This window comes from Chelonia mydas, chromosome 23, assembly GCF_015237465.2.
Source record: "Chelonia mydas isolate rCheMyd1 chromosome 23, rCheMyd1.pri.v2, whole genome shotgun sequence".
In the NCBI taxonomy this organism is placed as follows: domain Eukaryota; kingdom Metazoa; phylum Chordata; order Testudines; family Cheloniidae; genus Chelonia; species Chelonia mydas.
Window position 1 is genome coordinate 543415 of NC_051263.2, and position 24324 is coordinate 567738.

General features: G+C 48.9%; 2 long non-coding RNA genes across 2 annotated transcripts in view; one reads left to right on the forward strand and one right to left on the reverse strand.

Moving 5' to 3' along the window:
- The window catches only part of LOC119564397, a 28716-nt gene extending 15804 nt beyond the window's left edge, over positions 1–12912 (reverse strand). The window contains exons 1-2 of the long non-coding RNA XR_005223182.1: positions 12770–12912; positions 3260–3316 (exon numbers count right to left, since the gene is read on the reverse strand). This is a non-coding gene — a long non-coding RNA (uncharacterized LOC119564397). The remainder of the gene's footprint in view (positions 1–3259; positions 3317–12769) is intronic.
- LOC119564396 overlaps positions 1–24324 on the forward strand; it is a 161277-nt gene that overhangs the window by 132123 nt on the left and 4830 nt on the right. The window contains exon 3 of the long non-coding RNA XR_005223181.2: positions 14661–14715. This is a non-coding gene — a long non-coding RNA (uncharacterized LOC119564396). The remainder of the gene's footprint in view (positions 1–14660; positions 14716–24324) is intronic.

Below are 24324 nucleotides of genomic sequence, written 5' to 3' on the forward strand. Positions count from 1 at the left end.
GTGTAAGGGGTCCTAGGGGTTTCGGACTCCCTTCGAACAGCTTCACTAGGGATCCAGAGAGGCCACACCAACCTCGGTGCTCTTGTTACGCTCACTTCCTGCTTCCCATCATTCTCTCCCTACTGCTGAGGACCAGGGCAGAAGTTGGGCTCTGTGTAGCAGTATTTCCCATTCCTTACATCTTCCTCCGGTATGTCTCCCTTAAAGACACATTTCCAACGCTGCAGGCACACCTCTGATTGCAGGGTTGACATTCCCTGCGTTGGTGACTATCCCGGGTAATAAAGGGCTCTCTAGCCTTGCAGAGAAAGGCAGAACAAGAACAATGGCTGGAAGTTAAAGCCAGGCAAATTCAAATTAGAAATAAGGCACACAATTTTTTAACAAAGAGCGTGATTAACTCCTGGAACAAACTTCCAAAGGCAGTTGTGGATTTTTCTACCACTTGTCATCTTCAATGAAGACCAGAGACCTTTCTGGAAGAGATTCTTTAGTGAAACACAAGTTACTGGGCTTCATACAGGAGTAACTGGGTGACGTGCACTGGCCTGTGATCCGCTGGAGGTCTGCTTGGATCATCTGCTAGCCTTAAACTCTATAAATCTAAGACTGAATTCCGGGTTTGGACCTTTGTCTCCAAGGGTTTGCTTGGAGCATTCGTAGTGTGCAGTTTTTGCAAAGCATTTCACCAGCAGGTTCTCACGATCCCACACCATGTGGACTCATTCACACCCGTGCAGAGTGGGTGCAAACGCAATTGACAGCAAGTCACTGTCTTTTGCACTGGTAAAATGACTGCCCAAGGTGTGAGGGCACTGGGAATCAGGCACACAGAGTCGCTCCTGTGAAATTCCTTGGTTACTTGTGTTTCACTTCGCTGTCTCCAGTGTCTCATGAGAAAGCGCTGGCGCTCCAGTCCCTGGGAGTAAGGCTCTCATTGACCTGGGTGCCCAGTACATGGTGTACATCCTGCAAGTTAGCGTAACACCACCGGGTCCAGCTCTCTGTTGCCCTGCACCAGGAGCAATTATTTATACCAGTGCAAAACACTAGTGATTCAGAACGCCAGGATTTGCACCCCATTTGCAGAAATCACCGAGAGGCGTTTTCTGGCCTGCATGATGCAGAAGGTCAGACCAGCTGATCACAACAGTTCCTTCTGGCCTTAAAAATGTAGAAGTCTGTGAAGGCTCATAAACCACAGAATTCTGTAGCTGTGCCGCCAACCCTCCTTATCACGCTCACAGATCAAAGACAACAACAGGGACTCCAGCAGCTGCCCGTGTCATTTCAGGGCACTGAAACGGACAGGTTTGGCTGCGCCAAGCTCTTCACAGAGGGGAGTGCTCCCTTCCCTAGCAATCCTTCGGTCTCTAATGGATGTGGGAGTGGGGGGAGTAACTGAGTCCATGATGAAAGCCAGTGGGGGATGGCACCCTAGGGCTTCGCTTCTGCTACCCACTGCTGTCCCATTCCCCTCCCTGCCAGCCCACCATGAGACAATGTCTATGACAAAGTTGTCTCTGAAATCCAAAAGCAGCAGCTCTGGGAAGATCTCATGGGGTGAAATTCACGCCCAGGAGGAGAGGCCAGCACCACTCGACCTAGGCACCACTTTAGTCCCAGCTCCTGGAGAAAGTACGTCGCAGATCAGGGGAGTCAGAATGCCTGGGTTCCTTTTCAGCTCTAGTGGAGAGAGCTAGGCATGTCTGGTCTCAAGTCCCAGCTTTGGGCCTGCCCGTGTTACCTCTGTTAAGTCGCTTAAATCTTTGTGTCTGTGTAGAATAACACCGCTGACCTGTCTCCACAGGAGGGTTGCCATGCTGGATTAGTACGGGCCAAGCACCTGGAGATCCTTCGATGGAAGGGGCTAGACAGGAGCAAGATACTATTGTCTATCCTGTTTGTTTCGTTATGATGTAATTGTGTTGCGATACAGCCTGACGTGCCAGCCAAGCTCAGGGCCCTGCTGTGCTGAGGGTCTGTCTACACAGGGAAAGCTGGGCACAAGCTCACGTGGGTACCCATGACACTGAAGACAGAGCAGCAAGGGCCACGTCCGAGTGGGCGAGCAAACCCATTCCCAGGCTTGTGCTGCCTGCATGGCTGCTGTTACCTGCACTAAATGGATTCAGGCTAGTCTGTGTTCAACTTTTGCTGTGTAGACGTACTCATGGTGTGAGGCTCTCCCTGAGGACGCTTGACATGGCTGGGAGGTAAATTCATCCATGTTCCTTTAGATCCTGTCTGCTCTGACACATTCGCAGGTTGGGGTTTTTTTTAAATAATGTTTTGTGGCAAGGTCTTTGCTCAGTTGCAATGCAAGTTCTGGCCCTGTGTCCTGTCTACGCTAAGGCCACTTTGCACTGACCTGTGTAATCCATTCCACTTCTCATCTGAAAGGAGCACCAAGGACAGAAAGGATTCGTCTTTCACTCCTGTGCATTTTAAACTCACAACTGAACAAATTCTCATGAATAACAAGGACTCTGCTAATAGGTAATTAATCCAAAAGGGCCTGCATCAAATTTTTCACAATCTCGTGGGCCAAATTGATGAAACCCAATCTGCTCTGAACACACCCAGACGGTTGAATCTCATTTTTATTTCTGGGATGTGATTTTCTTTGTTTTTCCCCCTCCAAAGCGCCAGCAAAGGCGCAGAAGGCTCTGTTATTTATTTAGAAAGGGAAGTGGATTTATCCCAGCTCCACTTTGATCTATCACCTGGCTTTCACACGCAGAAACTAAATTGGTTCCAGAGATCAGGTGAGTATAATGTTAGATCTGTGCAAGCCTTTGACCACGGCTAAATCTGGAAGCGTTAGATGCTAGTCTGTGAAGCTGCTGCTGCGTTAAATCATGATGAGCATGCACACGCACACGCACAGTTTATTCCTTTCCAAGTGGGCGTGTGTTGCCTTTATCAAATCTTGTTTGTCATCTTACCGAAGGGGAAAAGGGGAATTGAATTTGTTTCACACGTTTATGGCAGCTTCATCCCATTGACTTTGCTGGGCATTTTCATTTCGTGAATATTGCACTGATTGTAATTAAAGAATAAATTAGAACTGGGAGTGAGTCAGAGACAGGAGGCAAAGGAGGATGGGGGTGGGGAAGGGGAGGTCGGTGAGATATCAACAATATGTTGCTGAGTGTGGTATAAGAACCTATATAGAATAGAGGAAAGAGTCATTGGGGAAGTGGAAGGGGAAAAAAACTGTAACGACCAGGAGTTGAACCAGTATATTGATACTTACTTTCCGTCGCTAGCTGTCTCTGGGCACTCTCTGGAGTTCCAAGCAGGTAGTGCAGTCCTTGGCAAACAAGGGAGACAAAGTTAGCACTCAAGTTGTGTAAAAGCCTGTTCGTATATCTTTTTTGTAGTTGTTTTCTTTATTAAACAACTTCTGTTTGAGATGGATCGTCACTCCAGAAATCAGGGTGGAGCATTGACAGGGAATGCAAAGGAGAACTGATTTCAGGATGAGTGTGGAGGGGCAAAGAAGGAGGAGGTCAAGGGAGGTGGATGGAATGCCTGACTTGGGGGAGCCATGATACACTGTCTATTATGATCTTTTATTTTTAATTTTACTGATGCTCTTGGAACATCTTTGCCAGGACGATGTCATCCCTAAATAGCAGCAGAATCAAAAGTGTTGAGTGGTGTCACTTTTCATGTCAGGGCAAACCGATAACACTTTACCCTTCCAAAGTGACTTTCCTCTCAAGGTCCCCTGCTCTAACCATAAACCTAACTCCTCTTCCAGAGCAGAGAACAGAACCCAGGAGGCCTTATTCCCAGCATCCCCACACTCACCCCTACCCCTGCTCCAGGCTTGGAATAAAACCCCAGAGTCCTGATTCCACGAGACACCATTCCCCTCCCATAACTAGAACCCAGGCATTCTGACTCCCAGCCCCCCTGCTGCCACCACTGTACCCCATTCCCCTCCGCGAGTTATGACTAGCACCCAGGAGTCCAGGCTCTCAGACCCCTACTCCACTCTAAATAGCAGAGCCCATCATTCAGGATGAACTAATTTCACTTGGTTTTTTTGCACAATTCAAATTCAGGAGTGTTCAAATGGGAATCTGCCACTTCCCTGTTCAGATGGGAATCCGCCCTTGCAAAGAGCCAGGTGGCTCTAAGCAACCCTAAGGCTCAGCTTCAAACAGATTTTGGGTATTAAAATGTTTTCCTGCCATCAGCTTGCTCCTTAATGGCCTTTGATTGCCTACAACTTTCCTTGTCACTTTGAGAAATTCCCCAGCACAGAAAGGCAGACACTTCTGTTTTTCACACAGGCTTGGTTTGGAGTCAGTGTCAGATGCTAAGAAAAAACTTCCGAGCCCCCCTGGCACTTTGCTGTCAGGAGCCACAGAGAGGAGAGAGACACACAGTGAACACCAATTAGCAACACCCCCCCCCCCCCCCCCAACAACTGACATTGCTAAAAGGGTTTAATTAGCCAGATGTGCTGGGAAAATGTGTGCTGTGACTCCGAGAATGCGGGGTGCCAACTGGCAGAGGGGTACACAGGAGTTTATAGGGGTCCCCTGAGTCTGGTATCTATGTAATAGTGCAACGAAGGATGGCATGTGAGGGCTCTACCAACAGCCCATAAGTCACTGCGACACGGATGGATGGCCGACACTTAAAGAGAGATCTGCAGTGTTGTTGTAGACATCTTGGTCCCAGGATATTAGAGAGACAAGGTGGGTGAAGTCATATCTTGTGTTGTCTCTGTTGGTGAGAGAGACAAGCTTTTGAGCTTACACAAGGCTATTCTTCAGGTCTGCTGGAAGAGCTGGCTTTCAGCCCCTCTCCTGCTCTAACCACTAGACCCCACTCCTCTCCCAGAGCTGGGGAGAGTCCTGGCTCCCAGCCTACCCCCACAACCGACCAGACCCTATTCCTCACCCAGTACTAGGAATAGAACATCTTTGTCCTGAGTCCTGGCTCCCAGGCTGCTACTCCACGCATTAGACATTGCCTTCCTCCTACTTTCCCCTGGATACATGATCACACTTTCTCCCAGGTCTAGCCAGCTGCATCTGCTAACACCAGTTATGCCCAGGAGCAGGAGGCTCAGTCTTGTAAACATGCAGCCCTCCCCTCGGGGTGATGCTCTACCCACTCCGGTGCTGTGTGACCCTCGACTCTGCCTGCAGCAGCTCCTGTCCTAAGAAGATGCCTGCCCTCAGTGTGGGTCTTTGCTGGCAGGGGACTCTCCGGCAGCTCAGCCTCTCTTGAGGTGAGCTGCTGAGCAGGAGAGTGGCGTTGCAGTGGTGCACTGCTAGCTTCCCGTGGACACAGTCCTACTTCTAATGCAAGGGACTAGAACTCCTGGGTCCTATTCCCAGATCTAGGAGGGGCCCCAATCTCAGTGAGGTTCTCTGGGAGCTACTGTAATATCGTCACTGCCAGCAGGTTTAACATTGCTCAGTCATATTGATACCTGTCTGGGGCAGATGATGACAGAGGTTCAGGTCAGATGGGAACCCAGTAATTTGGAAGCTGCTCTGAAATTTATCCAAGAACTCTGGACTTTGGAATCTGGTCTAGATCTGTCACATACACCCTCTGCCATGAGCTTTCCAGCAATTCCTTTCCCCAAGTGAGTCTGAGGCCCCAGTGTGCCAGGCATTGCACAGACCCTAGCTGAGACTGAGGCCCTGTTGTGCTGGGTTTGCACAGACTGAGTCAGAGGCCATCCATGCTCCCAAAAGCTCATTGTCTAAATGTTTTTTAGTTCAGTTTGCTAAACACTGACAATTTTTCACCCTAATCTATAGAGATTTCTTTGTTTGGAAGATCTGCCTGGTCCTCTCTGAAGGGCTAGGACAGAACTTCTCCTTGTACTTTTCTCCCTCCATAGAATTGGTGCTTACCAAACAAGGCATGGACACATTTTCTTTGAAAGAAGAAAAGGAGTACTTGCGGCACCTTAGAGACTAACCAATTTATTTGAGCATGAGCTTTCGTGAGCTACAGCTCACTTTATCGGATGCATACTGTGGAAGATACAGAAGATGTTCTTATACATACAAACCATGAAAAAGGGGGTGTTTACCACTACAAAAGGTTTTCTCTCCCCCCACCCCACTCTCCTGCTGGTAATAGCTTATCTAAAGTGATCACTCTCCTTACAATGTGCTGGAAATGGCCCAACTTGATTATCATACACATTGTAAGGAGAGTGATCACTTTAGATAAGCTATTACCAGCAGGAGAGTGGGGTGGGGGGAGAGAAAACCTTTTGTAATGGTAAACACCCATTTTTTCATGGTTTGTATGTATAAGAACATCTTCTGTATCTTCCACAGTATGCATCCGATGAAGTGAGCTGTAGCTCACGAAAGCTCATGCTCAAATAAATTGGTTAGTCTCTAAGGTGCCGCAAGTACTCCTTTTCTTTTTGCGAATACAGACTAACACGGCTGCTACTCTGAAACCTGACATTTTCTTTGCTAGCAGCTGAACCCCCTTTCCCTTGAGACTGGAATGGGCAATCAGGGCTCAGTTTGAAAAAGCAACAGAACCCACGATTAGAAGTTGCCATTTTTTTTTCTTCTCATGGTTTACATCTTCCTCCCCACAAGTGGGATTCGTTGACCGGAATGATCCCTGTTCTCTGCACAGCACACAGGCAACAGAGATTTCTGACACCAGATTGTTAAATTGCATCAGGGCCAGTTAAAAACAGCCCCAGGATTGCTGAGCGGGAGCAATCCGCTGAAGAAGTCGTAAAATCACGCAAACATCAAAAGGGATTTTTCGGAGCAAACACAGAAAAATTAATCTAAAGCAAGAAGCTACAAAATTTTGCTGCAGCTCCTGTGAAACACCCAAGCGTGAAGCAGCGTGAATCTCTCTTTGCACATATGGGGCCCAGTTCTCTGTTGACCTGCATCTTGTCCATAGATTTTACAGCCGGAAAGGACCATTAGATGACAAAGTCTGACTGCATGTATAACAGGTCATAGAATTTCACCCAGTTACCCATGTGCTGAGCCCACTAACTAGTGATTGACTAAAGCAGCTTCCAGAAAGGCATCTAGTCTTGATTTGAAGACATCAAGAGATGGAGTATCCACCATTGCCCCTTGGTAGTTTGTTCTAGTGGTTAATTACCCTCGCTTTTAAAATATTGTGCCTTATTTCCCACTTGAATTTATCTGAGGCTACATGCAGCTGCTGCGTGTGCGCGCACACACACGCACCCACCAATGCAGCTGCTGTGTGCACACACACATACCCCAATGCAGCTGCTGCGCGCGTGCACACACACATACCCCAATGCAGCTGCTGCGCGCGTGCACACACACATACCCCAATGCAGCTGCTGCGCGCGTGCACACACACATACACCAATGCAGCTGCTGCGCGCGTGCACACACACATACACCAATGCAGCTGCTGCACGCACACACACACACACACCCACCAATGCAGCTGCTGCGCGGACGCACACACACACACCCCCCAATGGAGCTGCTGCGTGCGCACACCCCCCCCCCAATGGAGCTGCTGCGCGCGCGCACACCCACCCCAATGGAGCTGCTGCGCGCGCGCACACCCACCCCAATGGAGCTGCTGCGCGCGCGCACACCCACCCCACTGGAGCTGCTGCGCGTGCTCACACACATACACCAATACAGCTGCTGCGCGCGCGCACACACACACACCCACCACTGGAGCTGCTGCGCGCGCTCACACACATACACCACTGCAGCTGCTGCGTGCACACACACACACACACCCATCACTGGAGCTGCTGCGCGCGCGCACACACACCCCAATGCAGCTGCGTCACTGTAGCGTTGCTAGTGCAGACACTCTAAGCTGACGGGAGAGAGCTCTCCCGCTGACTTAACTACTCCAGCACCCGTGGGTGGCGATAGCTATGATGGCGTAGACGATCTGCCACCGATATAGCGCTGTCCACGCTGGCGCTTAGGTTGCTGCAATGTACGCTGCTCACGGGGGTTGCGTATTCTCACCCCTGACTGACAGAACTTGTACAGCCTAAGCTGTTGTGCGTCCATAGCCTGGTTCTTGTTCTGCCTTGCTCTGTTAGATTTAAAGAATCACAGAACATCAGGGTTGGAAGGGACCTCAGGAGGTCATCTAGCCCAACCCCCTGCTCAAAGCAGGTACAATCCTTTAGTACCTGAGATTTTCTCTCGTGAAATTGCTGACACGCCACAGTCAAGTCTTCTTGTTGATGAACTAAACAGATTGAGATCTTTAAGTCACGATGCAGTCATTTCCCCCTGTGCCAGGGCAGCATAAAACAGACTACTAAACCAGAGTGACAGGTTTCAGAGTGGTAGCCGTGTTAGTCTGTATTAGCAAAAAAAACTAGGAGGACTTGTGGCACCTTAGAGACTAACAAATTTATTTGGGCATAAGCTTTCGTGGGCTAAAACCCACTTCATTGGATGCATGCAGTGGAAAATACAGTTGGAAGACACATATACACACACAGAGAACATGAAAAAATGGGGGTTGCCATACCAACTGTAATCAGACCACTCAATTAAGGTGGGCTGTTATCAGCAGGAGAAAAAAAACCTTTTGTAGTGATAATCAGGATGGCCTATTTCAAACAGTTGACAAGAAGGTGTGAGTAACAGTAAGGGGGAAAAATTAGCAAGGGGGAAATAGTTTTACTTTGTGTAATGACCCATCCACTCCCAGTCTTTATTCAAGCCGAATTTAATGGTGTCCAGTTTGTAAATTAATTCCAATTCAGCAGTCTCTCGTTGGAGTCTGTTTTTTTAAAAAATTTTTGTTGAAGAATTGCCACTTTTAGGTCTGTAATCGAGTGACCAGAGAGAGTGAAGTGTTCTCCGACTGGTTTATGAATGTTATAATTGTTGACATCTGATTTGTGTCCATTTATTCTTTTACGTAGAGACTGTCCAGTTTGACCAATGTACATGGCAGAGGGGCATTGCTGGCACATGATGGCATAGATCACATTGGTAGATGTGCAGGTGAATGAGCCTCTGATAGTGTGGCTGATGTGATTCAGTCCTATGATGGTGTCCCTTGAATAGATATGTGGACACAGTTGGCAATGGGCTTTGTTGCAAGGATAGGTTCCTGGGTTAGTGGTTCTGTTGTGTGGTGTGTGGCTGCTGGTGAGTATTTGCTTCAGGTTGGGGGGCTGTCTGTAAGCAAGGACTGGCCTGCCTCCCAAGATCTCTGAGAGTGAGGGATCGTCCTTCAGGATAGGTTGTAGATCCTTGATGTTGCACTGGAGAGGTTTTGGTGGGGGCTGAAGGTGATGGCTAGTGGCGTTCTGTTACTTTCTTTGTTGGGCCTGTCCTGGAGTAGGTGACTTCTGGGTACTCTTCTGGTTCTGTCAATCTGTTTCTTCACTTCAGCAAGTGGGTATTGTAGTTTTAAGAGCCCTTGATAGAGATCTTGTAGGTGTTTGTCTGAGGGATTGGAGCAAATGCGGTTGTATTGTAGAGCTTGGCTGTAGACAATGTAAATGACTGCTCCCCAGAGAACTGACACGGCACCTGCACCTAGACTGCCATGCCTATTAACAATCCAGCCCATTGGTTTCCTGGCAATACATGAGAAAATGATCACATACCAAAACAAACAACAGGTGGAGAGTGCCTGTCCCAGAGACTGAGTGGGCTTCTAATTGTGTTTCCAGCCATGGAAGAGGAGGTAGAAATCTAATGAGGGGCTTTCTAGCCCAGGACTGGAGTCTGCAGACTTGTGTTCTGCAAACACATTCATTGTGCTCCCCTGCCCCCCAACCTGTGTATTTAACAATGTCCCCTCTGCAGCTTGAACGGGCTCAAATACAAGAAATCAGTGAAAAACTAATTAACGAAGCCTGCACGGTTTGTCTTCCGCTAAATGAAAAGAGGGAATGGCTGCCTCTACCTGCAGGGAAAATAGTGTCCTGCTATACCAGGGCCAATTAAAAGAATAGATTTGTAAAATGAAACTTGTCCCCTCTCCCAGTCGGTAAAGATTCTAGTCACAAGCTCTGAGGTCAGTTTTGTCTCAGTCTCCATCTCTGCATCTCACTTCCTCACAGAATCAATCTGCTTTGGAAAGAGACTTTCACCAAGATGGAAAAAACGTAACATGAAATCCCTGCCCTGCATTTCCCTGGCTAGCAGGGGAGATATTCACAGTTTGGGGCTGATGGAAACCTCCTAATCCGGCTCCTCTGGATGCTGCTGTATAACCCTGCACTTTACGAAAAACACAGTATGTTGCCACAAACACACTCGGGTTGGTGTCAGTTCAGGCCAAGGCTTCACGGTAGGAGGGAGGAGAGGAATAGGGGCGGGCAGAGAAATAATTACTGAGATGTGGCAGGGTGACTGCACTGGGACAGTGCTAGTCATGCAGTCACACAGCTCCAAGCACAATGCAAACAGCTTAGGGCTGCCGTGCCAAGAAAACAATCAGTGCCGCCTAGGGTCTGCTAGCTGGTCACCCTGGAGCAGGGCACCAGGTTATGCAAGGAAGATAGAGGGGGAAAGTCACTTTAAAGAGGGGGTGTATGTCTGCTGGCTACCCTTCCCCCCCCCAAGACACACAACTCATAGAGATGTTTACATACACACACCCTCACAGAAATCTGTGCATGTGCACGCACACACACACACACCCTCTTCTCAATGTGGACATGCACACACCCGTTCCACATCCAAACCTACTAAGCTGACTGCATGCACACACTCTGCCAAAGACGTACGTGCCCTGGCTGCACACCCGTCTCCCCTGGCAGTTCAGCCTTAACCAGTTGTGGCTTTAGTAACACTGGATTGAAAAGCCCTGCAGCTCAGTTTTTCTTGGCTTCTGCTTTTGGGGAAGCCATACCCCCTGTGTAGGACTCCAAATGAAGGGAGGCAAGAAACCGCCCACCCATGTTTAGACTGGAGCTCTCGGTTACACTCAGAAGAGGGGTTTCTCGCTTAAATCCTTTTCACTTAATTGCTACTCAGGTAGCTCAAGAATTGCCATGATCAGTCTATAAGCACTGGCCTGAGGATTAGACCTCGGAGAGCAAAGGGCTCTTTATACTAGCAGACAAAAGAGAATGAGCTCTAATGGCTGGAAGCTGAAATCAGCATCGCTCAAACTGGAAACAAGGCACATATGAGGGGAATTAACCACTGGAACAGGTTTCATAGGCTGGTGGTGGATTTTCCATCCGTTGGAGTCATTAAATCCAAGTTGGGTATCTCTTTGTGAAAGATACTCCTAGCTCAATCCCAAGTCACTGGGCAGGATGCAGCAATCTCTGGCAGAAATTCTCTGGCCTGCGCTATATTTAATATTAAACTTTAATATTCATGGGCCTGGTTCTCTTTTACTCTGAGTCCCTTTGCACGGCCAGAGCACAGTACATGAGAATCAGACCCTATGGACTATGATGCTAAGACCCATGTTCCATTGTCCACAGCAGCCGCCCTCTGCCTGCTCCTCCCCATGCCCCTGCCTCCTTGCAGCACAGGTTGGAACCCAGGTTGAGATTGGTTCAGTTTTAACCCAAAGACATTATCTGAGCTGTTGGTTTACAGCTCATCTGCCACCTGGCCTGTCCCCACCACCAGTGCGTCCAAGGGTAAATGACAAAGCAACAGGATAAATTCCTGCCATCTTGTCTCCATCCATCAGTATTAAAAGCAGCAAGTGTCTGATTGGACGGAGTGGAAAACCTGATTGCCAGGGTGTCATTCACACTCCTCCTGCCAGGCTGGGGCCTGGAGAGAGCATGAGAGCACACGAGCTGATACTCTGCAACCTGCTGGTGTCCAGCAGTAATAGGATCCCCTAATTCTGAAGACAAGACCACACGTCTCAAATAAAGTGTTCAGGCAGCGTCCAGCAAAACTTTGGTAATCAAACCCAATGGACTGGATTCCCTCTTCTGCTCCTTGCACAGTCATTTACACCAGCGCAAGGTGGTGCAAAATGCTACCAGTCAGATCTGTTAGCACTTGGCAGGCATGTAAATGATGGAGGATCAGGCCCAGCAAGTTTCTAGCACCTTTCATTGTGCCATGGGGATTTCTCCGCTGGGTACATCAACTCATCTAGATATTTGCCTAGTTTTACAACAAGCTACATAAAGGCACTAGTGACGTCAGTACAAACTAAAATTTCACACAATGACTTGTTTATACTGCTCTATGTACTATCCACTGAAATGTAAGTACAGTATTTAGATTCCAATCGCTTTACTGTATAATTATGTGGTAACAATGAGAAAGCCTGCAATTGTGTGCTGTGACACGATTGTATTTTTATGCCTGGTTTTGTAAGCAGGTAGTTTTTAAGTGAGGTGAAACTTAGGGGTACACAAGGCAAATCAGACTCCTGAAAGGAATACAGTAGTCTGGAAAGGTTGAGAGGAGTGAGAGCCACTGCAATAAAATATATCACCTCCCCCATCTTGTCTCTCTAGTGTAGAGAAAAGCACATGGGGGGCACTCAACAGTAATGGTGGGGCCAGTTCCTAAGCAGCTGGAAATCAGCACATCTCCAGGGAAGACAATAACGCTACCGTGATTTACATCAGCTTTGGATGTATCTGAGTAGCGTCTAACAAAGTCTATTTGCACGCTACCAGCACTGCTCCCCTCTGATCTGCCCTACCCCCTCACACACTTCCCTGCACCCTCCCCGCTGCCTGCACTGCCGAGGAAGTCAAGCTTTCGACTGAATGTAATTGGAGTAATAGCTAGCAAATCCCATAGCCCTCAAGAAATGGTACCTCTCGGCTTAAAATGCTGAAGTCTCCTAACGCAGATGAGCTAAAAAGGTTCATTGGGAGTGCAGAGAGCTTCCTGCATTCACGTCCTGGCAGGGAGAATATCCTCTCAAGGACACGGAGGGATCACAGCTCTTTCTCTGTGTGGAATGGAACATTCGCTCCTTGTTACAGGCAGAGAAAGGGTCACGGGGGGGGGGAGGGGGTTGTGTAGAAGGTATTAATGGGCAACCTTGACTGTGTTGTCAGGCGACAAAGTCCATATCCGGGAGAGTGAATTTTCTCCTGACATCTCCATGCAGGAGCTAGGGCACTGCAGCCTGTCTTAATTTGCACCAGCTGTAACTGCAGGTTGATTGCACATGCTGCTGACCTACAGAAAGGTTCAGTGGCTATGAATTTGGGCAAGTGGGGGGAGGGACCTGTCCTTAAGACAGCAATAAAAACTGTATTAATTTCAGCATGAGCGAGAGATTTTGAAACGATCATGCCAAGTCCCGTTATTTATACCTCCAGTCGGCGTCCCTTTTGCTCACTAACTATAATCACGTCGGCTCTCAGGCCTGGGCTACACTGAAAGTTACAGCAGCACCGCTGCATCGTGCCCCCTGCCCGGCCTGTCCGTGCGGACACAGCCCGCAGCGAAGGCACGGCTAGGCTGACAGAACAGGGCTTCTCTCAACGGCGCTGACTCTGTTTGCGGGGGAGGGTGTGTGTGACAGAAGAAACCCTTCCACCCATGTATGCTGCAGCTACTCTCGGGGCCTATGCCAACACCACTATGCCTACCTACATGGCAGCATAGTCTCCACAGGTCAGGTGTCCCCAGAGTGGAAGGATGGTCTAGCACAGTGGTCCCCAAATATTTTACTTTGCTCCCCCGCCCTTACCGCTGTTTGTGCCTCCACACCCCCACCCTGGCTGGGAGCGGGGCTGCAGCTGGGCTGGGACCCAGGGGCCAAGAGCGGAACTGTGGGGGGATGCAGTCGAGGGCCGGTGGCAGGGCCGCACCTGGGTGGCGCTCCCTCCCCACCGCAATTGGGGCTGGCCTGGGCCCCGCCATGCCCCCCCAGACATTCCTCCGTACCCCCGTAGGGGGTGTGCCTCACAGTTTGGGGGCCACTGGTCCAGCAGGTAAGGCACTGGCTGGAAAGCCACAAGCTATGGGTTCAGTACCTGGGCCTGTCACAATCAGTCATTTGGGGCTGAAGTTTTCGAGGGCCCAGCACCCACAATGGGGGGCCAGCGCTTTTAAGCTACTTGGAGCAGGGTCTCTGCCTTCCTCTGTGCTATTGCAGTGACAGACACACAGGTAAGTAATAACAACAGTGTCTAACAAGGCTTCCTCTCGAGTCTGTTCCCATGCAGACAGCTGACTAAGGGCAGGCTTTCGGCCTTCAGCATCCACTGTAACAAAACAGGCCCACCTGAGAATGCCAGGAGCATGCTGCAGGGGCGACACCCTGCTCTGTAGTGGCAGGGGTGCCTGGGCTGTGGCAGCGTCGTGCCATGGTCCCCATCTGGGATTGCGAGCTGAGCAGGTTACTCTGGCTTGGTGACTGGTTGAGAAACCACTCAGGGCTCCTGAGAGGTGAAGTTGGAGGTTCAGTAATTACTGCTCGGGGTGCTGAGTTTCTGGCTGCTTCTTGTCATTAAAGTTCTCCCAGCATTTTCCCCACCCCTAGCAGTATGAGCCCCATGTTTCTCGTCAAAATCCCAGATGAGCCAGTGCATTCCCTCGCAGGAATCCTTGGGGGATGGTTTTCTCAGGTGCAAATGGGAGGTAAGAGGCCCAACTCCCCTTGACCCAGTGCCTTGAAAAACTTCCCCCTTTCTGCGCTAACCTGGTGGCGGTGTTACTGCCCAGCTCTTAGACAAGTGCTTTATCCCATAGGAGCCTGCATCTCTGTGGCAATTCCTGGAGAGCCCTTCGGCATGACTCATGATAGGTAAGTGTAGCATATAATCCTGACAAAGGCTTATGTCAATTAAATGCCAAGTGGTTTGTCAACTGTGGTTCAGCACAGTCAAGCAGGATGAAAATAACATTGCTAAATAACTTCAATTAAAAAAGAAAAGAACCATTAAATGCATAAAAAGGTAATGCTAGGAGGGTAGGAACGGACTCGGGAAATCACAGCCAGTGAGCGAGTACAACATTTTATCAGCTGGAATTACTGCTCCCCACAGGTGAAATTCAGCCCAGAGCAAGGACCCTCTTTTCAGGACTTTAACGGGATGCTTTAGGCTGGCTCTTTGCACACGGGTGAATTTCATTCAGAGTTCTGGTAGCAGGAGATGTAAGAATTAAGGAGAGGACAGAAGCATTCATGGGAAAGTCATTTGACTGACCTGTAGGGGTCAGAGGTGCTGACAAGGTAATTATGAGGTTCGGTGTCATATGTGTTTGCTTACAATATCGTTATTTGACGTTGTCTTAGGGAAGCCTACTATTCCCATAGTTAGCAATATTTTGAGATATGCAGAGAAATAAAAATATCTGGAGCGTTCTCTTCCCTGTGGATTGTTTTTCAAAATTGAAAATCTACCAACATTTGATTAAATAAATCTTGCATGTGGCAGAATTTTAATAAAAGTTACTTCGATCTGGATAGTGCAAAACAAGTTCCTTCGTGGTAAACAGGCTTGCAGGGAAGGGAAGTTGTTAATATTATTCAGAAGATCTTCATGAAGCAGTGGTGGAAATTGGGTTAAGATGTTTGGGTGCCTGAGGGATCTCAGTGGAGAAGGGAAAGATATTCCTTTCATAGATATGAAAGTAGAAACTTGAGGTCTAGAGTAATGGCTCCAGTTCTGACCTTTCCATGTTCCCTGCGAGAGGGGACTTTTGCATGAAAGAGTAAAATAATGTTTGTGATGCAAGAACTTTGTCATCATTATTCTCCAGTAACAGCAAGAATCCACAAGCAGATCGGGGCTCTCTTGTGCTGTGCACTGCAGAGACAGATAATAAAAGAAAGTCACCGCCTCATAAAATGTACAGTTGTAGATTTAAGACAAGATGGTGGATGAAATCAATGTTTATCTACATTTACCAATAAAAATCTAATCCTTCCAAACCTAGTTAAACTGCATTAAAATCTGTGTGTAATCACTCTTATTCTGAATAAAGTGGCCTTAATTTGGTTTAGTTTAAACTTTAAATTCACACCTTTAGTTATTTGGATTAACTTTCCTGAGTGTCCCCATACAGACAAGTTCTTATTCTACATTGGTAATGCTGCCTAGCACAACGGGGCCCTGTTCTTGGCTGACCTTCGGTTTTACCATAATAAACACAATACGTTAGAAATTAAAACAAAAAACATTTTTGGTGAAAAAAATTTAGGTCAGAGTAGTTTGACCAGCTCTATATTGATGTAAGAAAGCCAGTTTCTATTTTCAAAATGTGATGAGTAGGATCGCCGGAACTGCCAGACTGGATCAGACCGAGGGCCCATCTAGCCTAGTATCCCGTCTGTAACACCGACCAGCACCAACTGCATCAGAAGAATGTGCCTGAAAGTTGAAAAGGTCATCTCTGGGCTGATCTGTCCATGGTGGAAGTTTCTTCCCAACCCTTGTCAGTTGGAGGTTGGTTTGAACTAAGACACAGGAAGGCCCCATCCCATCCCATCCCATGGGTTTGTCTGTTCAGGAAAGATGAATTGAGACTGGAACAGGTGCAGAGAAGGGCTGCTAGGATGACCAGGGGCATGGAGAGGCTATTTTATGAGAGGAGACTCAAAGAGCTTGTCCTGGTTAGCCTAGCAAAGTGAAGGCTGAGAGGGGGTCTGATCACGCTCTATAAATACATCGAGGGGTATGCCCAGAGAGGGAGGAGAGCTAGGGTAGCTCCAGCACAATGCTAGCACAAGTACAAATGGGGATCAACTGGCCAGGAACAAATTTAGTTTGGAGGTTAGAAGGTTAGAAGGTTTCTGACCAACAGAGGAGCAATGTTCTGGATCAGCCTTGCAGTAGGAGTAGCAGGGTCAAACAACCCACCTCATTTTAAGAAGGAGCTTGATAAATTTATGAACAGATTTGTACAATGGGGTGGCCTGCGAGACCAGGGTCTCGATGACCCAGGCGGTCCTTTCCAATCCTTTGTTCCTAACTCTAGCTACTGTAATTCTGGATATTCTTATTGCCCAAATGAACGGCCAGTTGTTGTTTTTGAACACTGTGAAACGCTTGGCATCAAAATCTTGTGGCAGTGGGATCCACAGGCTAATTGGGCATTGCCTTACCTGTTCTGTTAGTGACTGGTTTATGTCTTGGAACAGGAAGATTTATAGACCTTCCAAACTTCTGACATTCTTTGTTTGCCTGGGGACATTTTAATCATAACTGGTGTAAATCAGAGTTTGCAGATTTGCCAGCAGAGATCTCAAAACCCTAACCTGATAAAGCTCCTTTGCTGGAGCAGGACAAACACACCTCTCTTTACGTGTAAACTGGCCATGAATCAGCCCACAGTCTTTGCTTGTTCAGTCAGCTAACAAAGGGAAATGCATCGGGTAAGGGTAACTGATGATCTTTGGCAGAGGCGCCGTATATCACGTCTCCCTGTTTCACAGATCTGTGCTGCCTAACTTACGGCCTGCCAAAGTCGAGACATGTATTTCCTCTTTCGCGCTGTGTGATGGGGAAGGTGGTTAATGATGCCTTGTCTCCTTCCACTGAACAAAGCAATCCACAAGCTACAAGGCAGCGCAGCCAGCAGCAGCAGTGCGGGGGAGCCGGTTTGCTTGCAGTGACCTTGGAGTTTTGGGGAACGTCTATACTTGGAGTGGCCGTGAGTCTCGGGGCCTGGGGCAGCAGACTCGGGCTTATGCTACCCCATTGAAAAATAGCCGTGGAGATGTCGTGGCTGTGGCAGAGCTCAAGCTATGAAGCCTGAAGGGGGCGGGGCGGAGGTTTCGCAACCCATGCTGCAACGTCGACACAGCTGGCTTTTGCGCGGTAGCACGAACCCGCGTCAGCTCGGAGCCTTGCTGCCGCGGGTTGTGTAGACATGCTCTTAAAGGCTTGGGGCAGAGGGAGCTCTGGCTTTACTTACAAGTCTTTCCTTGTGTTCGGGACAGAGGATGTGGTTAACGCTTTGGACAGGGGACCTGGCACATTTCCTGGCACAGGTCCCTGCCTGACCCGTCACTGCAGCTCACTGGTCTCTGGCTCCCCAGGAAACAATAGGGCTCATAATCCTTCGTTTATGTAAATGGTTAGCACTTTAGGGGAGGGCTGTCCTATGACGTGGCCACACAACACCAAGCACGACGAGGCCCTGATCTCAGCTGAGGCCTCCAGGTGCTACTATAAAGCAAATTAACAACAACAGTGCAATGACGACTTGAGTTCCGGGGTAAAAGACCAGAACATCATGGAGGCTTGTGGCTGTGCTGCTACCTATAGAGTGGAAGGCGAAATCCCGGCACCCGCTTTCAAAACGTGCCCCCAGAGTCATCCAGGAGACGTGCAAGAACCAACACCATCCCCTCCTTAATCTTGGCGGATGGTAAATTGCTGCCTCGTATCCATCCCCATCACATTAGCATCCAGGCAGGAGGGGTGGCTGTCAGGAAGCAGGATTTAGAAAGACTATGGGAACTCAATCTTGTGCCTTTAATGGAAAAGCCTGGGAGATTTAATCAGCCCCTCAGTATTTGCCTCATTGCTTTACCGGGAAGAAGTTTGACTCTGTCAAACTGTTAGACGCTGAGGCTGGATATTAGTTTTCCTGGGTCATCTCCCATAAATTGGATGAATTTCAGAAGGCTTTAAAGTGCTAAATGGAGAGCAGCGTAAGCGCAGACGGAACATACAATTTGCAGGGCATTGCTAATGGGCTCCTTGCTCTCACTGTGCGGACTCACCAGCAAAGCTGATTGGGTGGTGAGGGTAATGCGGGGGGGAAGGCAGGTGGTCTGTGCAGTTAGACGATGTTCTTACTTGTGGCCTTGTTACTATAAGTGCTGCCCAGACCCCGGCCGAGATCGGGGCCCCGTCGGGCCGGGCGCTGCCCAGACCCCGGCCGAGATCGGGGCCCCGTCGGGCCGGGCGCTGCCCAGACCCCGGCCGAGATCGGGGCCCCGTCGGGCCGGGCGCTTCCCAGACCCCGGCCGAGATCGGGGCCCCGTCGGGCCGGGCGCTTCCCAGACCCCGGCCAAGATCAGGACCCCATTGCATGGTTTAGGATTCTATGGAGTTTCTGAGCTTTCAGAGGACATGGGACTCCACACTAGGGCTAAAGACCCCCTGGTAAGGGACAGAGTGTGACACAGCCTCTCATATCTGTTCTGAAGATAAGGAGAAAGCTCCCAGTTCCAATCCCACGGCAGTGCTGCTCCTTTCTCTCTAGGTCAGAGCATGCTTGCGGAGCCACTGAATCGGGGATTTGATAGCAGCTTCTCTCGCCTTCTATTTGGTGCCGACTCTTTTATTTTACGTTAAAAGAGGAAGGAGAGAAGCCCTGTAGGGATAAGATGCCAGCATCATTTCCAGTACAGGTGGTGCAGCAAGCAGGGGAAGGGACCAAAGTGGTGTGGTGACTTGAGTGCTACTGTAATAACAGCCCGGCTCTGCTCATCCCTACCAGCACTGTATAAAGACAGGAAGGACTTTTGCTTTGCTTGTTTTTTGTCGTGTTATTTATATCCTCTCCCAGCTCAATTTCCACCTCCCGATTGTCTTGTTTTATAATTTGTAGAAGGCAACTTCATCTTGTATACAACTGCACTATGAAATCTCCCTTCAGAAAAGATATCTGCACCAAATGCAATTAGTTAGCTGTTATATTTGTCCTTCGAGGTGAGATTCACCCCTGAACAAGGGCCCATACACCACTTACACCCCACAAAAATTTATCCACCAGTTAAGATCATAAAGATAATTAATCATCTAATCACCTGCATAAACACACACACCCCCCCTATAGCTGCAAACCTCGGATATTTTTATTCTTTGTTTTCTGTTATGCAAGCAAAGTAACATTTCATCCCCTCCACTAGAGCCCAGAGACACTGGGGTTTGTTTCTGCAGATTTGCAAAGTTAATTTTGCATGTTGAAGAGATGAAAAATGTATGTCTGTTCTTGGCAGCTTTGAGCCCAGACGCAGAGATCTCTCTCTGGCTCACTCTTTTTTTTTCTATTGTGATTATTATGCCGGGCCACTGTCAGACTTTACAACACTGGAAGTGGGAGAATATAAACCAGAGAGTTTGCATCCAAATGTGCAGGGTGCAGCTGAACTCCAAAACGAACCCACCTTGGGTTTTTGTCTGATTAAACTGACTAGGCTGTGTTTTCTCTTACATAATCTAATGGGGGGCCTAGAGGAGAGAGCGAGCGATATTTGACCGGGGCTGCAGCAGCTCCAAGTCACCCACTTGAATCTAGTGAGTTAAATTTCCCACATGACCATCCCCTCGGACTGTGGGTGAACTCCATCCTCTGCACCAGATTGAATTTCACCCTGAGGGAGGAAACATTCCTTTACAATAAAGACAGCAGGAGCTATGAAAAAATTGACACATTTGAATTTTGTGTCCAATTAGCCAGAGTAATCCAGTTTTTAAAAATGGCTTGTATTGCAGTAGCACAGAGATCAGTGCTGGGCACTGGGAATACAGAGTCAGAGCAGTCCCAGCCCGCAACAGCTTGCAGTGTAAATAGACAAGACGGGCACAAGGTTCGTCGGGTGCACATAGGAGGACAGGGCATAACCCAGGTCACTGCAATCCCAGGCCAAGGCACTACCCACTAGCAAACGGTCAGCAGAGATGTGCCCTCACACGACAGAAGGCTGAGGAGAAGAGGACACAGCCCATCTTTTTGTTGTGTGTGTCCACAGTGCTTAGCACGATAGGGTCCTGGTCCAGGACCGGCGCTCCGGTAACACAAACAATAAATAACTTCTAGGCCAGGAGAGACACTTTGTATACAACGAATAGTGCAGATAAATAATACCACCTCACACCACCGCAATGCTTTGTGGCCTCAAGACAATTTGCAACCACTAATTAATTCTCACATCATCCCCCCCCCCACCATACCCAGTCAGATACGCTTTTCTTCCCTGCCCCAATTTACAAATGGGGAAACTGAGGTACGGAAGGGCAGCGTATTGCCTCGCAGCCACAGATGGAGTCAATGTCAGGCTGGATTCCAGTCCTTTTCCCTCCCTTTGCCCTCTGGGAACATCAGTCCTCTGGTTTATTTGCACAAGTAGCAACTAGGACAAGTATTGAACATGCTTAAAGAAATGGGATTTCCTGGCAACAGCAGAACATGTTAGGGAAGATGTTTGCACTGAGACCACTGGAGCAAATAAGTGACTGAACATGGCATGTACCTCACGCTAGCCAGAGGGAGCAGACGCTAGTTACCTCCTAGGCCACTGGGATCCAGCTCTTAGTGGGGAGGAGATAATTTTGGCCATTAAGGAAAGTCCAGTAAATCTCTCCAGTCTCCCTGCAGCTCTCCCACCTCTGCTCCAAGGAAGAGCAAGGCAAACCCATCAGAGAACCTTCGGTGAAATTTTGCAGGTGAAATTTCACTGAATTTCCAAGACCTTGCAGTCATCTTTGGTTTTTAGTCTGGTTCTCATGGGTGAGTTAGCTGCACACGCAGGTACTTCTACGGCTGCAAATACAATATGCCAGGGGCCTGCGGCACAGCTGTGATGACTCCAGATGAGGATCTGGCCCTATGAGATCAATACAGGAGACACTCATCTAGTTTGCTTTGGGATGGATGACCAGCGTTAAATGGCACCTGATTATTATTTAATTACAGTAGCACCTAGGGGCCCCAACAGAGATCACAGCCCCATCGTGCCGTACAAGCAGAGGAGAGTGAAAGACCATCGCTACGCTCACAGTGCTTGCAATCTAATGCAGACAGTTCTTATGTCAGAGGAATATTTGCCCTCTTCTGTTAGAAAGAAGGCGGCCATGATTCCCCAGTTTTGCCTCACAAGCATGAAAGAGACTGCTCAGCACAGACCTAAATCAAAACGGCTATCGTCTGTCAATCCCATCACGTGTCACAGCAACAGACTAGACCTGAGACAGCCGCACCCGTCTCTCGGAGCCAGCAGCTGGACGCATTCGGCAAGATTGGCACAAGCCTCTGCGCCATTGAGGGGGTATTAGATGGCCTTCAGGAATTAGCCAGGAATAATCACTGTTTGTTGCACTAGCAACTAGAGGCCTCAAACTAGGTACCACTGAGCTCAGACCAGCCTCCGAATGTACAGGACAGCCTCTGCCCAGCGAGCTAACAATCCAGCTACAAAAGAGGGGAAGGGACACAGAGAAGAGAAGCCATTGGCCCAAGGTCACACAATAAGTCCACACTGCAGTCTGGGGGGGTGACTCCCAACTCAAGGAAATCTGCTAGTGCTAGCTCTCCTCGAGCTAGTGTGCTAAAAACAGAGCAGTGGCAGGGGCTAGCCGCCTCAAGTACCTGCCCCTTGGATACAGAAGGTACGTACACCGGCCAGCTGGCCACAAACGTGGCTGTGACGCCATCCTCTTTTCAGCGCCCCAGCTCAATGAGAGGCAGCAGGAACATGTGTCCTCGAGGGGGAAATCACACCCCTGGTTTGAAATGGAGACATACCCAACTATCTGTCTCTGCCAAGATTTTCATTCATGCCACTGTGAGGCACCTTTGCATTGCCAGAGTGATTAAAGAGCCCTGACTCCGTGAGAACCCGGCCACCTGGGGGCAGCAGGTGGGCTGGGGTCTAGGTCTGACCCAAACCTCGTTAGGAGATTGGAGCTGAGGCAGGAACGGGAAGTAAGTGAACAGCAAAGTGTGAGGAATGTGCGTTGTGACACACTACTGAGGTGAGTGAGTCTGTGCATCTCTAGAAACGCATTGCACGCTCAAGAGTGCTCTTGCTTCAGCTTAATGCTCTGTGACTTACCCGACTGCAAAATTCCCTTGGGCTGCTTGTGAAATGTTATTACGTTGTGCGGGGGGGGTTAGAGGAGGGAAGAAAATCACCAGAAAAATAATTTCTGCTGTTAACGCCTTCTCCAAATGCGTGAGCCTAGCGACGCTGCCACATCCGGAGGACAACAGCTAAAAATGCAGCTGCCTGTCAAACACGCAGTTGCTGCAGCCCGGTCCCTTGGGGATCCCAGCACCCAAACCTGGTCTGATGCATTTAGCAAGATGGAGCTGTGCAGAGACGTATGGGATGCACGCAGCCACATGCAAGAGCGGGGAAGGAAAAGGCTTTGCTGTGGGCAAGGAGTGGTTTTTATTAGATAAACAATTTGCAATGACACAAGCACAAACAGAACCCCAGGGCACAGCACTGACATGAAGGAGAAACAGCAGCAGCAGAATGCGTGTGCTTGGTATGGAGTGTGGAGAGATTCTCAGGAGCAGAGGCAGATGCAATGGGCAGGGCACAGGGCTGGGACATGGGAGACCTGGCCTCTGTTGCCTGCTCTACTCCTGAGCTGCTGTGACCTTCGTCAAGGTCACCTCCCTTCTCTGTGCTTCCATTTCCACTGTGTCCATTTGGATTGTGAGCTCCCCAGTGCGGGGAATGCCTCTCGCCGTCTTTCAATGCCGTGGTCGAGGGTAAGGCTGCCGGGCATCGCTGCTATGGGAGTATTGCCCAGCCTCCAACCTTCTGGCTCTGGGTTCACTCCTCAGTGCTTGCAGGTCCCTGCTTGCTGCGCTGCACGGCGGCCCGAGGAGCCCTTCATTACAACCCTTCAAGCAAAGGTCAGGGGGCTCCTCACACTGAGCAGATGGATTATAGGGAGGAAGGGAAACGAACAACTAATACCAGCCAGCACATCCGCCAGCTGAAGTGTCACTTCGGTGCCTCTCCATCACCTAACGAAATACAAGTTTCAGAGTAGCAGCCCTGTTAATCTGTATCCGCAAAAAGAAAAGGAGGACTTGTGGCACCTTAGAGACTAACAAATTTATTTGAGCATGAGCTTTCGTGAGCTACAGCTCACTTCATCGGATGCATTTAGTGGAAAATACAGTGGGGAGATTTATATACACGGAGAACATGAACCAATGGGTGCTACCATACAGACTGTAACGAGAGTGATCAGGTAAGGTGAGCTATTACCAGCAGGAGAGCCGGGGCGGGGGGGGAATAAACCTTTTGTAGTGATAATCAAGGTGGGCCATTTCCAGCAGTTGACAAGAACGTCTGAGGAACAGTGGGGGGGGGAGGAATAAACATGGGGAAATAGTTTTACTTTGTGTAATGACCCATCCACTCCGTCTTTATTCAAGCCTAAGTTAATTGTATCCAGTTTGCAAATTAATTCCAGTTCAGCAGTCTCTCATTGGAGTCTGTTTTTGAAGTTTTTTGGTTGAAGAATTGCCGCTTTTAAGTCTGTAAGCCCTTGAGGAATTCCACGATGATATCAACAATTTCCATCCCACCATCAACCTCAGCCTGGACCAGTCCGCACAAGAGATCCACTTCCTGGACACTACGGTGCTAATAAGTGATGGTCACATAAACACCACTCTATACTGGAAACCTACTGACCGCTATGCCTAC